Source organism: Apteryx mantelli, chromosome 3 (genome assembly GCF_036417845.1).
Source record: "Apteryx mantelli isolate bAptMan1 chromosome 3, bAptMan1.hap1, whole genome shotgun sequence".
In the NCBI taxonomy this organism is placed as follows: Eukaryota; Metazoa; Chordata; class Aves; order Apterygiformes; family Apterygidae; genus Apteryx; species Apteryx mantelli.
Window position 1 is genome coordinate 38,470,288 of NC_089980.1, and position 15,002 is coordinate 38,485,289.

The 15,002-nt window shown below is 38.3% G+C and overlaps 1 protein-coding gene across 2 annotated transcripts in view; it reads left to right on the top strand.

Annotated features, from left to right (window-relative positions):
• PPM1B (protein phosphatase, Mg2+/Mn2+ dependent 1B) overlaps window positions 1–15,002 on the top strand; it is a 76,580-nt gene that overhangs the window by 24,087 nt on the left and 37,491 nt on the right. For both annotated transcript variants that reach the window (XM_067293155.1, XM_067293154.1), the window contains exon 2: window positions 7,845–7,989. The gene's annotated coding sequence lies outside the window, so the exon portion shown is untranslated. The remainder of the gene's footprint in view (window positions 1–7,844; window positions 7,990–15,002) is intronic.

The following is a 15,002-nucleotide window of genomic DNA, read 5'->3' on the forward strand; positions in this document are numbered from 1 at the left end:
CAACAAATGTACAGAGAGTTTCAAGCTGACTCATTAGCTATTGCTGACTAGAGATCTTAAATTTATTATCTTATAGATACCTCATGGGGATACACCATAGGAATGTGTTCAGAAGAAACTCTTCACTAACAGTAAATATGATTCTTGTTTGCCTGTGTAACGCTCTCTGGTGCAGGTTAGCTGGTGTTTTGAATCTTTGTTGCAGGAGCTGGCAGAGTTGTTACGCTCTGCATGGTAGTTCAGAAATTGTAGATTCAGGAAGATGTGTTCTTATTCTGCATGTATTTGTGTTCTTTTTCTTAATGGCAAAGGGCACTGTCTGCAAGCATCAGCAATTTCTGCATTGTTATGCAGGGCATAACATGTGTCTCGGATTTTTCTTGTGCAAACAGCTGTAATGCAAGATAGATGATAACAGAGTTGGACTTCTGCAAGGACTTGTTACGGAAGTCTTAGCAGCCCCAATAAATGTGTTTATGTTCAAAGTAAAACTGCTCTATGTACAATCCTTCTTCATAGTTTTAATTGAGATTTCCTTAGTAAAAGAACACTAGGATGTGAATGTAACTCTTTTTTTTTAAATTCAAGATCCTTTCTTCTCCTTAACATAGATAAAGATCAGATACCTGACAATAGAAAAGTTTTATGCTTGCATATTTTACTGAAACATGTTAGGTGGCCTTGTTCTTCAGTGCTCTTGAAACTGAATGTTTGAAAAGATATCCTGCTTAACTGATTGAGAGATGTTTCCATATTCCTGTGCTTGAGTTATGCTAATCATAGTTGAAACAAAGTGAACTGATCTGTTAACAGAAGAACAGAGAAGCGCTTGCCAGTGACCTTCCATTAGGCAAGCATAGATTGTATAAATGTATGTGTGTATTCCACTTCTACTAAGGCTGGCTCTCGGTGTATCTTCATCTTTTGCCTGTATAAATCAACAGAGTTTGAGTTACTCATTAACCAGATAAGCACTCTCTGCTTTAGGCATTCAGTTATGTACCAGCATAACTATCTGTGTGGCTGAGCAACAGAGATTAACGTGGAAACATGAACAAGCTGCTGAGGGTGAACATTGCTTCAGCTACCACTGCTGCCAAGAAATCTACATAGCTGTCATTTGTATTTACTGATTTAAAACTTACCCAAAAGGCAATTACAGGGAATTTAGAATTAAAGAGATGCTTTACAAGTATGTATCAAAGATAGGTCTGCAGGAAGAAAGTTCGGAATACCTTTTGTAACTGCTTTCTATAGATATATCAGAAGCCATCTTTTCGATGCTGTAACTTAGATCCAGTGTCTGTGAGCTAATATGTAAAAGTGTGGACCTAATTTAGAATGCAAAGGCCATACTGTTATTAGGCTTTAGAACAGTACAAAATATTGTGCTAAGAGAGTGTTCCTGTTGGAAATTCAGCCTTTGAATAATTCAAATGACTAAGTTGCAATAAAAGTTTGAACCACAAATGTAAAACTGCTGAACTAAATTTTCACCAGAACCCCATATAAATTTAGTCCAAGGCATTTATCACTGTAAGGATCCAGAGATTTGACTTCTTAAATGTAGTAAAAAGATACCACTGTGTCTTTTACCAAACCCTAATATTAGTTAAACTGTTTCAAAAGGGATAAAGCACAAATATTGCTTCATAGGGTTTTTTGTTTCAGACTTCTGTTCTTTCTCCTCCTTTCTTTAGCTGTTGTAATGATTAAAATTTCAATGTGTCTTCAGCATTTGAGGGGACCCCCCCCTCCCCCCAACCAAATCAAGACTCTGCTCAGTTTTGGTTGATTAACACTGTTTTTGTGTGGAACCAAGAATCACTTAGCAAATGCATAGATATTTCATTATCACTTTATTAGAAAGGATGGGTGGACAGCTCTCTTGAGAGTGACAGTTGTACGTTGTCTCAAGTCATTACCCTGAAGCTAACTCCTAGTTTTAATTCAGGCTGTATGTCATATGGGTTGTAGATTTTGTCATGTAGGTTAATGAAGAACTAACGTATGAACTTGTGGCACAGCTCGCATTCTCTCCTGGCATGTACTCTTATCTTATTGTAAAATCAAATAGCTTAATTCCCCTGTGAGAAGAAGGATGTTATCTTGCATTTGCCAGATGTTGGGGACATGCAGTTGGGAAGTTGCAGTATACTAGCTGTGCTGTGGTAACTTTATAGCATAGCCCTTTTCCCTCTCCCCTTAGTACTATTTACTTCTGCAAAATCTTCAACAGACTTCTGCATGAATCAATTTACATGCAACTCAGAGGGATAATTTTAGTAGTGGTAGTAAGGTGATGTCATAAGATCAAATATAGAAACATAAGATTTTAAACTTGTTTCTGTTGCTGTTCAGGCAGTGAGGTTTCCTAAAAGAGCAATGGTTTGACTGTCCCTGAAAGGTCAGAGCTACTGCTGGTAGTGAGGCAGAATAAAAACAGTCTATTACTGGTGCTTCCCTGACCAGAGTCGGGAAGATTTAGGAGGACTGGATGTAGTAGTGTTTTTGTTTGTCTTGAACATTATGATTCAGTTTGAGGATCATCAGGGCCTTGTCATCAAAGATATTTAATATGTATTTAATCTTCAGAAAGACCAACATTTGATGCCTACCTTTCTGTAGAATAAAATAGTAGGGTTCCTCAAATTTCTCCAGACTCTTGCCTACCTATTTTTTTTAAATATGCTTACTATTGAATATTAGTTTTCATTCTTTAGCAGTGATTTACTTAGAATGGCTTTGGCAGTGTAGCCTTTCCCTTTAAAAGGAAATACAAGCATACCTTGGAGATACTGTGGGTTCGGTTCCAGACCACCGCAATAAAGTGAATATCACAATAAAGCAAGTCACATGAATTTTTTGGTTTCTCAGTGCATATAAAAGTTATGTTTACACTATACTGTAGTCTATTAAGTGTGCAATAGCATTATGTCAAAAAAAAAACAATGTACATACCTCAGTTAAAAAATACTTTATTGCCAAAAAGTGCTAACCATCATCTGAGCCTTCCGTCACTCGTAATCTTTTTGCTGATGGAGGGTCTTGCCTCGATGTTGATGACTGCTGACTGACCAGGGTGGTGGTTGCTGAAGGTTGGGGTGGCTGTGTCAATTTCTTAAAATAAGATGGCAGTGAAGTTTGCCCCATTGATTGACTCTTCCTTTCAGGAAAGATTTCTCTGTAGCATGCAATGCTGTTTGATAGCATTTTACCCACAAGAGAATTTCTTTCAAAATTGGAGTCAATCCTCTCCAACCCTGCTGCTGCTTTATCAACTCAGTGTATGTAATATTCTAAATCCTTTGTTGTCATTTCAACAATGTTCACAGTATCTTCACCAGGAGTAGATTCCATCTCAAGAAGCCACTTTCTTTCTTCATCCCTAAGAAGCAACTCCTCATCTGTCAAAGGTTTATCAGAAGATTGCAGCAATTCAGTCCCATCTTCAGGCTCCACTTCCCATTCTAGTTCTCTTGCTACTTCCACCACATCTGCAGTTACTTCCTCCACTGAAGTCTTGAAGCCCTCAAAGTTCTCCAGGAGGGCTGGAATCAACTTCTTCCAGACTCCTGTGAGTGTTGATATTTTGACCTCCTCCCATGAATCAGGAATGTTCTTAATGGCATCTAGAATAGTGAATCCTTTCCAGAAGGATTTCTATTTACTTTGCCCGGATCCATCAGAGGAATCACTATATGCGGCAGCTCTAGCCTTACGAAATGTATTTCTTAAATAGTAAGACTTGAAGGTTGAAATGACTCCTTGATCCATGGGCTGCAGAATGGATGTTGTGTTAGCAGGCATGAAAATGACATGAATCTTGTTGTACATCTTCATCGGAGCTCTTGGGTGACCAGATGCCTTGTCAATAAGCAGTAATGTTTTGAAAAGAATCTTTTTTTTTCTGAGCAGTAGGTCTCAACAGTGAGCTTAAAATATTCAGTAAACCATGTTGTAAACAGTTGTGTTGTTATCCAGGCTTTGTTGTTCCATTTATAGAGCACAGGCAGAGTAGATTGAGCACAATTCTTAAGGGCCTTAGGATTTTCGGCATGGTAAGTGAGCATTGGCTTCAACTTCAAGTCACTAGCTGCATTAGCCCCAAACAAGAGAGTCAGCCTGTCCTTTGAAGCTTTGAAGCCAGGCATTGACTTCTCCTCTCTAGCTATGAAAGTCCTAGGTGGCATCTTCTTCCAACAGAAGGCTGTTTTGTCTACCTTGAAAATCTGTTGTTTAGCATAGTCACCTTCATCAATTCTCCTAGCTAGATCTTCTGGATAACTTGCTGCAGCTTTTGCATCAGCACTTGCTGCTTCACCTTGCCCTTTGATGTTATGGAGACAGCTTCTTTCCTGAAACCTCATGAACCAACGTCTGCTAGCTTCACACTTTTCTTCTGCAGCTTCCTCCCCTCTCTCAGCCTTCCCAGAACTGAAGAGAGTTAGGGCCTTGCTCTGGATGAGGCTTTGGCTTAAGGGAATGTTGTGGCTGGTCTGATCTTCTATCCAGACCGCTAAAACTTTCTCCATATCAGCTGTAAGGCTGTTTTGCTTTCTTATCATGCATGTGTTCACTGGAGTAGCACTTTGAATTTCCTTCAAGACCTTTTCATTTGCATTCACAGCTTGGCTACCTGCTTGGCGCAAGAGACCTGGCTTTTGGCCTGTCTCTGCTTTCGGCATGCCTTCCTCACTAAGCTGAATCACTTCTAGCTGTTGATTTCAAGTGAGAGACGTGCGACTCTTCCTTTCGCTTGAACACTTAGAGGCCATTGCAGGGTTATTAACTGGCCTAATTTCAATATTGTTGTGTCTCAGGGAATAGGGAGGCCCGAGGAGAGGGAGAGAGACGGGGGAACAGCTGGTTGCTGGAGCAGGCAGAACACGCACAACATTTATTGATTAAGTTTGCTGTCTTACATGGGTGCGTTTCATGGCACCCCAAAACAATTACAATAGAAACATCCAAGATCACTGATCACAGATCACCTTAACAGATATAGTAATAATGAAAAAGTTTGAAATATTGCAAGAATTACCAAAATGTGACGCAGAGACACAAAGTGAGCGTGTGCTATTGGAAAAATGGTGCTGATAGACTTGCTTGACACAGGGTTGCCACAAACCTTCAATTTGTGTGTTTAAAAAACCCCAAACACAACAACAAAAAAACCAAAAGCACAGTATCTGCAAAGCGCAATAAAATGAGGTATGCCTGTAATGTAAACATGGTAAAATTCAAATTCTTTATTAGCCAAGGCATGTTTCAGTTATGCTCAATTAAAAACTATTCAGTTGTAGGGTACTGGTATCTTAGTAGCAAAATCAATGAAAGTTGACTGAAATAGCTCAGTCCTACTTAAATATTAAGTGTTTAGATACACCAAACACTTAAGGAGCCTGAATAAAATGCTTAATGCGTTTTTGTAATTCTGTTAAGCCTTAAACAGGAAGCATTCAGTTTTATACTTGTGATCTAATTTATGATAGGCAATCTAGATAAAACCACTTCATTTGTGTGTGTGAACATTTCCTGCACCCAAGTTACTGGGGGATGGGAAGAATAGATTGTTATCCTGAAGCTGGTTCATGAATCCCGTCTTTGATATGGAAAAAAGTGCAACTTATTTGGGGAGGTAAGAGTTGCTACTGTGCAGATGTAAGTAGGAGTAATGCCCCCCTTTTGTGCAGTATTTGGTGTGGAGTGTTTGGTGTGGAGTGTATCTCTTAAGATGTTTCTGTCTTTTGAAACACTTAATACCCATATTTCTCACTTCTGAGAACTGGGGTAGACAGAACTTATGTGAATAGGAGCATATTTTGAGGTAAGATGCTCCTAGCCTAAAGTTTCTATCTTTGAATCTACCCTAAAGAAAGCAACCTGCCACCAGGCTAAAAGTCACTGTTTTCTAATGAATGTTCTTGCCTATTCTGTAGAGCAGAAGAATTTGGGAGGGGTCAAGCCTGTTGCTTCTGGGAAGTGTAATGTTTGTCTTCCGGTCTGCTTTTGTAAGTCAGCAGCTTCTAAATGCTACTGGAGTAGCATCAAAAGAACTGAGGCTCTTGAGCACTTCATCCTGCGAGCACGCTGTAGCCTGGTGGTTAAGGGGATCATCTGAAGGTCAGAGGTGCTGTTTGAGAAGAGTTGAATTCTGGTCTCTAATTCTGTTTGCATGCCCTAATCTCTGATGTACTCAAGAAAAGGGAGTTACGCTATTTTCTGCAACTCTGTGAATTGGATCTTTTTGTTTTTTTTTCTTTTTTTTCTCCTGAAGTTCTCGGATATGGAAACAACTTCTTCTTATTATTATTTTTTTTAAACTGATGAACAACTTAACTTTTTTGAGAGGGATTTTAACAGACCAATACAACTATTTAGAGTCTGGCTTGAGAGCTGCTTTGAGTTTACTGCTGATGTGCTGTTTAGTTCTTTGGAAGAAAAATCTTTAGAGTTCATTAATGATTGAGTGGATACTGCTTAAGGTATAGTTTCACAATATTCTGAGCAAATCTAAATCAGCAGCAGCTGCTGGCTGTGCATTTCTGGCATTGGCACTTGTCTGGTCCTATGGTTCCTAAGCTGGTTCAGAGAGCTAAACTGGCAGGAAATAATTTACTTTTTCTGGCTTAGTTTAATGGCTTAAACCATCCTTATGGTTTGGTGTCAGATGGGAGAGAATCTTGGGGAAAATATAGGGCTTGCAGCAATCTGGCTCTACTTGTATAAAACTCAAGAAGCCTTAAGATTCTTCAAACAGTAGAAAAGTATTCCTTCTTTCAAGAAACTTCTTGCTTATGAGAATCCAGAAAACATAGACACAATTTCGTGGTTCAAAACAGCAGTTGGTGTTCTGAAGAGTCAAGCCGTAATGAAATGTGGTCATAGCTCCATTCTCCAGTCAGTGGCCTTAGAGTCAAGGTCTGTAGTATGTCCCCTTTATTCCTTATTCCACTTGTGAGAGCTCACTAGGCTTTTGGAATACGTGCTCTAATCACAGCACACTTAAAATCGTCAGTCTTACCAAAAGGCTTGTATTTTCCTCGTGTCCCAGACAAAGCTGGCTGTTATCCAGAATTCTTCCTGTGATGGTTCCTTCTACCAGTGTACTGTCATGGTAACTTTTGTGAGATGCGGTGGTTTATAAGATTAAATATGTAGTCTCTGATCCATGAAGGAATTTGGGCGTTTGTGTCCTGTTCAAAACAATGGGATTTAGATGCCTAGATGTTTTTGTAGATGTGCACGTTTGTATTGCTAGTTATTGGCTACTTTTATATTTTAAGCTGAATTTATTATTAATTTTTAGAAACTGCTTTAAAGATGTATAGTGATGCTTATTTTTGAGGAGCTGAAATGCTTTTTATAACTGAAGCTTAATGATCTTGTACATATGTACAAGACAATTTCAAAGAGCTTACAAATCATACACACTGCACTTGGATTTCAGTCTTGTCGGTCACACTGAGCGTACTCTGTCATATAAGCAGGTTAATAAAATTGGGAGAATGGCTCTCTTATGTCAGCAGGCATGCAAAGGCTATTCCTTCCCTAATTAAATTTAGGGACTTGAATGCCAGGTATGGGCTAGATGGTTTTTGAGATGCTAGTCTGTGTTGCTGAATGAAATGGGATTTTTATTTATTTGTTTTTTTTTTCCTCTCCTAGCATGAATCTTTAATGTGCTGATTAGAGCATGTGCTGGAGGGGTTCTGACATCCAGGTTTAATGGTAGTTCAAGCACTTCTGTTTAGGGAAAAGATGCATTCCTGAAAAAACTGGTGTACAAATCTGTTGTATACCATCCAGAGTAGCTAACCACTTTCTTTGTTTCTTTCTAGGAAACACCAAAATAAAGCAGATGTTGTGGCCTGTACTGTTATCTCAAGGTTTTGCAAGTTGTTCTTTTATGTGCTTCTTGGCAGCAGGAATGTAAACTAACCTTTTCAGCACTGAACTAGAACCTTGACGGGGTTGCGGCTACAGGTAAGAACAAATTCTCCCCCTTAGAAGTTTATGGGATGGTATAATCAATTGTACTTTGACTGTTTTATAATTATATATTTGCATTTGACTAAGAATTTAATGTAAGTTTAAAAATACATCGGATAAAGCATATGTGTGAGGTTTTTTTTTCTTTCTTTAAATGCATTTGAATCTTGCATAATCTTGTTTTCTGTAGGGAGGAAATGTGACTTAAACTATAACTCCTCTCTCTTTCTGTGGAAAGCACTGTTTAAAAAAAAAATGGAAAAACTGTAATTTTTTCAAAATGCAAGTGTGTTTTGTCCCAGATTTTGAGGAAGATATTTTCTCAAACAAAAGACTGCGTAGTGTCAGTCAGTAAAATTCTTGAAGCTTTTTGACACCATACGCTGAGATCAGCTTACTGTCTATGTGCGTGGTTCTTTTCCCCTCAAGGTTTGTGTTTCCTTAAATGAGCTACTAGCAGCAGTACTGCTAAAGTTACCTTTTAAATCAATAACAGAAAATCTCTTAATATTTGTTATAAGTCTGCTATAGCTTCAACTTTTGAATGACCTTTTCAAGGGGAAAGGTTGGTGTCTTCTTCCAGGTCAATGTTGAATGTTTCAGCTGCTTGCTTTCTATCATAACTTTATCTGATGAAGGGAAGCGAAGGAGATAACTCTTCTCCCACTACTGGGTGACTGTTCTCGACTGCATGTGGGGAGCTAAAAATCTACATTATTTTTCTGATTGTTAAAGACTGATGAATTTGATGTTACAAAACTAAATAACCCCCCCGCCCCCCCTCCCCCGCAAATACTTATCAAAGGCTGCATGCTTTATTTTGTATGTTTCTGAATAATTTACTCCCTGTTTTTAAATGGGGAGTATGTGTTTGAAGATTGCAATAAAGTGATTTTATGAATATATGCTGAATCAGCAGAATTGTGATTAGTGTTTTAGTCTTAATTTCACCTTTTGGTATCTTACTTGACAGTAAGATTTGCTTGCTTTAGGCTATAATCATTGTTAGTGGCAGGACCAGTCTGGAATATTGATATTGAGTGGTGTAATATGTCTTATTCTTAGGCGGGATGATATATAGGTCAGTAACAGGTTTGTGCCAGGAAGATGGCTTGAATTCTCTTGTTGCTGCAGTGGAAGAAAGGTACAAATGTGTTTTTTGTTTTTGTTGTCTTGATCAAATTTTTATGTGTCAGTTGCATTGCTGTAACAGTTAAGTGAGTAGTGTGTTCCATCCTAGGCAAAAAAAGGCAAAACTCTTCTCATGGTGTGCAAGGCATAGACTACTTTATGTTGCAAGGTACCTCTAGCATTCATCTACCCTAACCCTTGTGTCACATTTCCTCAGGTTTGTGTGTGTGCGTGTGTGAGAATCAACAAGTTAGCCCTCAATTAAGTAAATAAATGGCAATTTTCTGCTGTGGTTCTGCAGACCTGCTGGAGATCACTTATTCTGGTCTTTCATACCTGTTTAGGAACAACTTATTGATAGTATTGAGCTAACCATTCATTGCTGCCTTGTTCTCACAAAAATACATCCGAAATTTTTATTAAACAAAGTTGAAAAGGATAAGGAAAGAATTTGTCCTAAATGTCTGATTTAGGGTAGAGAAATAGTATTTAGTGACATACTGCTTCATGCTAATGAAGAATAAAATAAATTCTTCAACTTTAATACAAAGTGTGTATTGGCTAAACACTGGCTCTCTTTTTTTCAAAAGCTTATGTGCTGTTTCTTTTAATACTGGTCAAACCTGGCTGCTGGTAGTTAAATTGATGATTGGAAAGGGATAAACTAAATTTACCTCAAAAAAAATGGCTGCTCTTTTATTAAATTTAGAGCAGGAAAAAATGATTCTGCAAAGAAATAAATATGAATTTTACTTAGGGATTGTTTTTGTATTAGGTCAATGCTTTCTGGTATCCAAGTGCCACACATGTATCTCTGTTTTGAATAGCCAGGTAAAGAAATGAGAACATGCCTATTGGCTATGGGAAGTATGAGCTGATACAAAGAAAAGGAATTTCAGTTAATACTGTGTGCATATAAATCTCCATAGCAGACTTGCCATAGTATGGGCAGTAGGGAGAAATAAGAGTACAGTGCAATCCTATGGCTGATATAATACAGTAAAACCACACCTGGTTGCAGAGTCCCTGTTAAGGACAAAAAGTGACTGCAGAGCTGATAGGCCTGAAGTGTTAATATCTGATTTAACTAAGTAGACCTAATCAATAAGGTGCCTGTGCACCAGACTCGTATTTCAGGAAAGTGGTGCAAGGGCATGAATACTGACTCACATGCCTCTAGCTTGGCTCTTACAGACTTTAGCCTTCACTCTGTTCCCATGCAGTTACTGTGCTTCTGGAGCCATGAAGGTGCTAGAAGCAATAGCCTGTTTGCTTTGCTGTTGTACTTGGTGAACCAGCTTGGGTATTTATACATCTTTTTTGTATGGTTAATCTGTAACTCAGATAAACTGCTCACATATAACCAAGTTGACTGTGTTTCCCAGGCTTCATAGTATTTGGAGAAAATCTAATAAAGAAAAACTGAAGTTGTTACGTGACAAATTAAGATGCCTGAAATTCAGTGAAGAAGTTGTCTACTTTAGAGTATTTCCCACTGTGAGTGACATCTGCTTTCATCTTCTTTAGCAAGTTCCTAGCTGTGGTGCCCATATAACCTAAGAGCTGCTGAATGTTAGAAGTCACAATGGCAAACAGAATTATGTGCTACGAAGAGCATTACATCTTTTTTTTAAGTTTGCACATGGTCACAAAACTGTGAATTTGACTTCTGCAACTTATCTTAGGGTGAAGCACATGTACGGATAAAGGTTTGGTGGCTGCAAAATGCATTGATCTGAGTGATGTCTTTGTACTATTTGCTGTGGTTGCAAAGCCAGATTCAGAGTCCGCTTTCAAGTTTTCTGTGGATTTCATCCTATATGTCTGAGTTGATCTCTAACTTTGCACCTACCAAACTGCATTCCAGGAGAATAAGACGCCACAGCATAAAAGCATGCAACTCATCCATGAGAGACCATTATATAAGCTGAGCTTGAAGGTCTGCAGTTGCATAGTTTAACCTACTTTTCAGTAATAAGGTTACAAGAAAGCAGAATATGAAGTGAACCTCTGAAAAGACAAACTTTGAAATATTTTTAGTTTTGCTTGATAAATATATTCACTTTATGAGTGCATATTTGATGTTTTTTAAGTTACTTGCACACACTTCTTAATTTTTGGTGCAGTTTAATTTAGTATCAGCCCTTGAACTTAGATGCTCAATAGTTACAAGACTGCATAGTATAGAACATAATTTAAATTGATCTTTTCTTTGAGATGCCAAATGCTGTGAAAGTGACCTGTAGAGATACTAATCCTTTTCCCCTTATGACATGACCACCATTGAGGCAAATTAAGATTTGTGGGTGTTTTTAACTTCACACTTAGGGTTTTTTTTGTTTTGTTTTAAATAACAGTAAACATAACTTCCTTGTGTCCTAGTACTTGATTTGGGATTGAGAATATTCAGTCACCTTCTGCCCTTAACTGTATTCTCGTATTTTGTCAGTGACTTAAGTATATGTATCCAACTCTTAATGTACCTCAAATGCTAAAACACAGTGCTTCTGTGAAATATTTCTGATGACAGAGATCCATAATCTGCTCCACAGTACTGTTAGACTCACAACTTTCAATGGAGCAAGCCATCCAAAGCTTACCAGTTAGACCACAAACATGCATGTTTTCTGATGTTAACAGTAAAAAAGCAAAAAGGGCTGTGGTGCTAAATCTGGCTCTTGATATCACTGCCCTCTTGGATCTGCTGGCTTAGCTGCTTACTTCTAAACTCACTGCAGTCAAAACAGCAAAGTTTGAAAGTGTTAAAGCTAATCTTACTCCTCTTCAATGGAACGTTCTAAAGAGTAATAGCAAAAACATCTCAGCCAGCAGTTCTGAGAGGAAAAAACAGTTGCTGGTACAGTGTAGTGGTGAGTAGTTGAGGCAAAGCAAAAGTGATAATATTTTCGGGTGTTGCTACTGATGTTGAAAAAGGGTGAGAATCCGCAATCTTAAGTTAAGCCTGTGATTGTTTTGTACCTCCACACCAATTAAAGTAGCTGCAGCATATTCTCAAATCTTGTTTATCTCCTGCTTAACTTGCTAGTTTAAAGCTAGGTTTGTTTTTTATGTTTTTTAACACTATTACACTATTCTTTGTAGCAATAGAGATGCCCAAATTCATCTCAAAGTTACAACTGTTGGTCCTGGTCATGTGTCCTACCTGGTTATGGGGATAACTTGCAAAATTCTGGAGTGCCTGGCTTAAAAGCCTGTTATGCTTCCTTCATGTGATGCTGTCAAGAAAAGTTCTTGATTGTAGGTTCTATGCTAAAGGCTCATCTTGATACTTATTGGTTTCTGTGTATCAGAAAAGTGATACAGCTGTATTGGTCAGCTGTATCACTGAGAGCCTTCCTAATGGTGACTACAAAGCTGCTGCATGGCCACAGATTATTTAAAACAAACAAAGAAAAAACACTCCCCCTACCCCCCGCAAAAAGCATTGTAAGTAAACATAAATGCTAATCTATCACTATCCTTTCTTGTAGCTTATTTTTAAACCAAAAGGAAATACTCGGATCTCATTCTCAAATTCCCATACTTGCTATTTGACTTTGTCAGTACTTTGTGGTTATGTTGTACTAGTTGAAGTTAGAGTAGCTGTTACAGCCAAACTTTCTCAAATAGAGCCTTTGCTCAAAAATTCAGTGACTATTTGCCTAAAGTAAATTTATATAGTGCTAGCATTTTTAAAGTCAGTAAAGTCTATGCAGTTTTCCATGCACCAGTACAGGCTGGGGACTGACCAACTGAAAAGCAGCTCTGTGCAGAAGACCCTGGGGGTCCTGGTGGACAAGAAGTTGACCATGAGTCAACAATGTGCCCTTGCAGCAAAGAAGGCCAATGGTATCTTGGGCTCTGTTAGGCAGAGTATTGGCGGCAAGTTGAGGGAGTTGATCCTTCCCCTTCACTCAGCCCTGGTGAGGCCACATCTGGAGTACTGGGTCCAGCTCTGGGCTCCCCAGTACAGGAAAGACATGGATTTACTGGAGCGGTCCAGCAAATGGCCACAAAGCTGGTTAAGGCACTGAAGCATCTCTCATATGAGGAGAGGCTGGGAGAGCTGGGGCTGTTCAGCCTGGAGAAGAGAAGGCTTGGGAGGGGACGGGGGGAATTTTATCAGTGTGTATAAATATCTGATGGGAGAGAGTAAAGAAGATGGAGTCAGATTCTTCTCAGTGGTGCCTAGTGACAGGACAAGAGGCAATGAGCACAAACTGTAACACAGGAAGTTCTGTCTGAATATAAGGAAAAAACTTCTTTACTGTGAGGGTGACTGAGCACTGGAACACATTGCCCAGAGAGGTGGTGGCATCTCCATCCTTAGAGATATTCAAAAACTGTCTGGACACCATACTGGGCAACGTGCTCTAGGTGACCCTGGTTGAACAGGGGGGTTGGACTAGATGATCTCCAAAGGTCCCTTCCAACCTCAACCATGCTGCGATTCTGTGATTCAAAAAAGATCCAAAGTTTTCTGTAAACAAAGGTCTTTAAAGCTTGCTTAATCTGGTTTCACTTATCAAATGAACCTGGTTTTACTTAATTAATGTAATCTTGTATTTATTTACAATACACTTATTCTGTAATTTTTGTGTATATTGAGGGATGCAATGAATCTTTCTTATGAATGTTAAAACTATATATAATGTATATCTATACATATATAGCATGTGTAGTGTGTGTATGCATACATACATGCTCTATATACAGAGACATACACACAGAGGAGCTTTTTACTTTAAATCCAAGGCCAAGTCTAAACTTTTTATTTAAGCCTGAAAAGTCATTTTCTTCACTTTCAATAAACTTTGAAATTGTTTGGTACGGATACTTTGACCATTTGTTTGTCACTTAGAAAATGCTGTACTAGATACTAAAGATCTCTGAAACGTCATTCTTTTTTATAGCAGGAGGACATGTGTTTTGTAACAGGAAACTCTGGCACTGTTTCTCTTCCACAGCACTGACTTATTAAAAATGACTGGCCTGTTGAGTGAATCCCTCTGAGGAGGAGATATTTAGCAGTACACTTTATGACCTAAGCATAAAAGATTGATGCTGGACCATTCTGATTACATGAAAAGATAGATTAGTGCCTCTCTTGGGACTTGTGGCCATCAAGGTATTAGTACAGTTATAATACTGCCTTTGGAACTGACAAGTCATCTGAAAGTTATTTAATGGTGTCTGCTGCAACTTTTATATGGCTTTTAGATGTTATAAGTTAATTAAGGTTTTTTTGCCTTATTTAGGACAACCAGCAAGTAAGTATTATTTCTGCTTGTTAAACCTGAATCTGTAAGGAAAAGAGCATGCTTTTCATTTAAAATAACTGTCCGTTTCCTCTTTGATACAGTGGAAAGTAAGCTCACTGGGGATGTTCTGTAACTGAGTAAGAACTCTGTTTACCATTTTATAAGCAGAACTTGGAGAAAAGCTGTGTTTGATCTTCTGTTCAAAAGAAACAAAATAACAAACCTACATATCTGATTTCAAGACCATTTAACACATCTGATATAATGCAAAAAATCTTGAGCATGTAGCTACTGGGAAAATGATCTCTGATACTGATCCTGAATTTTGCTTAAGTGTCAGAGGATGAGAATTTAATAAAACTGTTACATGTATATAGCATATCAACTTAAACTTGCTTGAACCAATATTTAATGTGGTTTTTGTCTTTATGCTTCCACACTGCAAAAGGGTGAATGACTCTGGTTTTCTAGGTCTGAATTATTGCCTTTCTTCCCTTTATATGAGAAGTTCCTCACGCAAGATTTGCATCAGGTAGGAAACATCAGAGTGTGATGTTAGGACTTAAGAGAAGTAAGGTTTGAGTTAATTTCTTGCCGCAGTAGAGGGATGTTTGT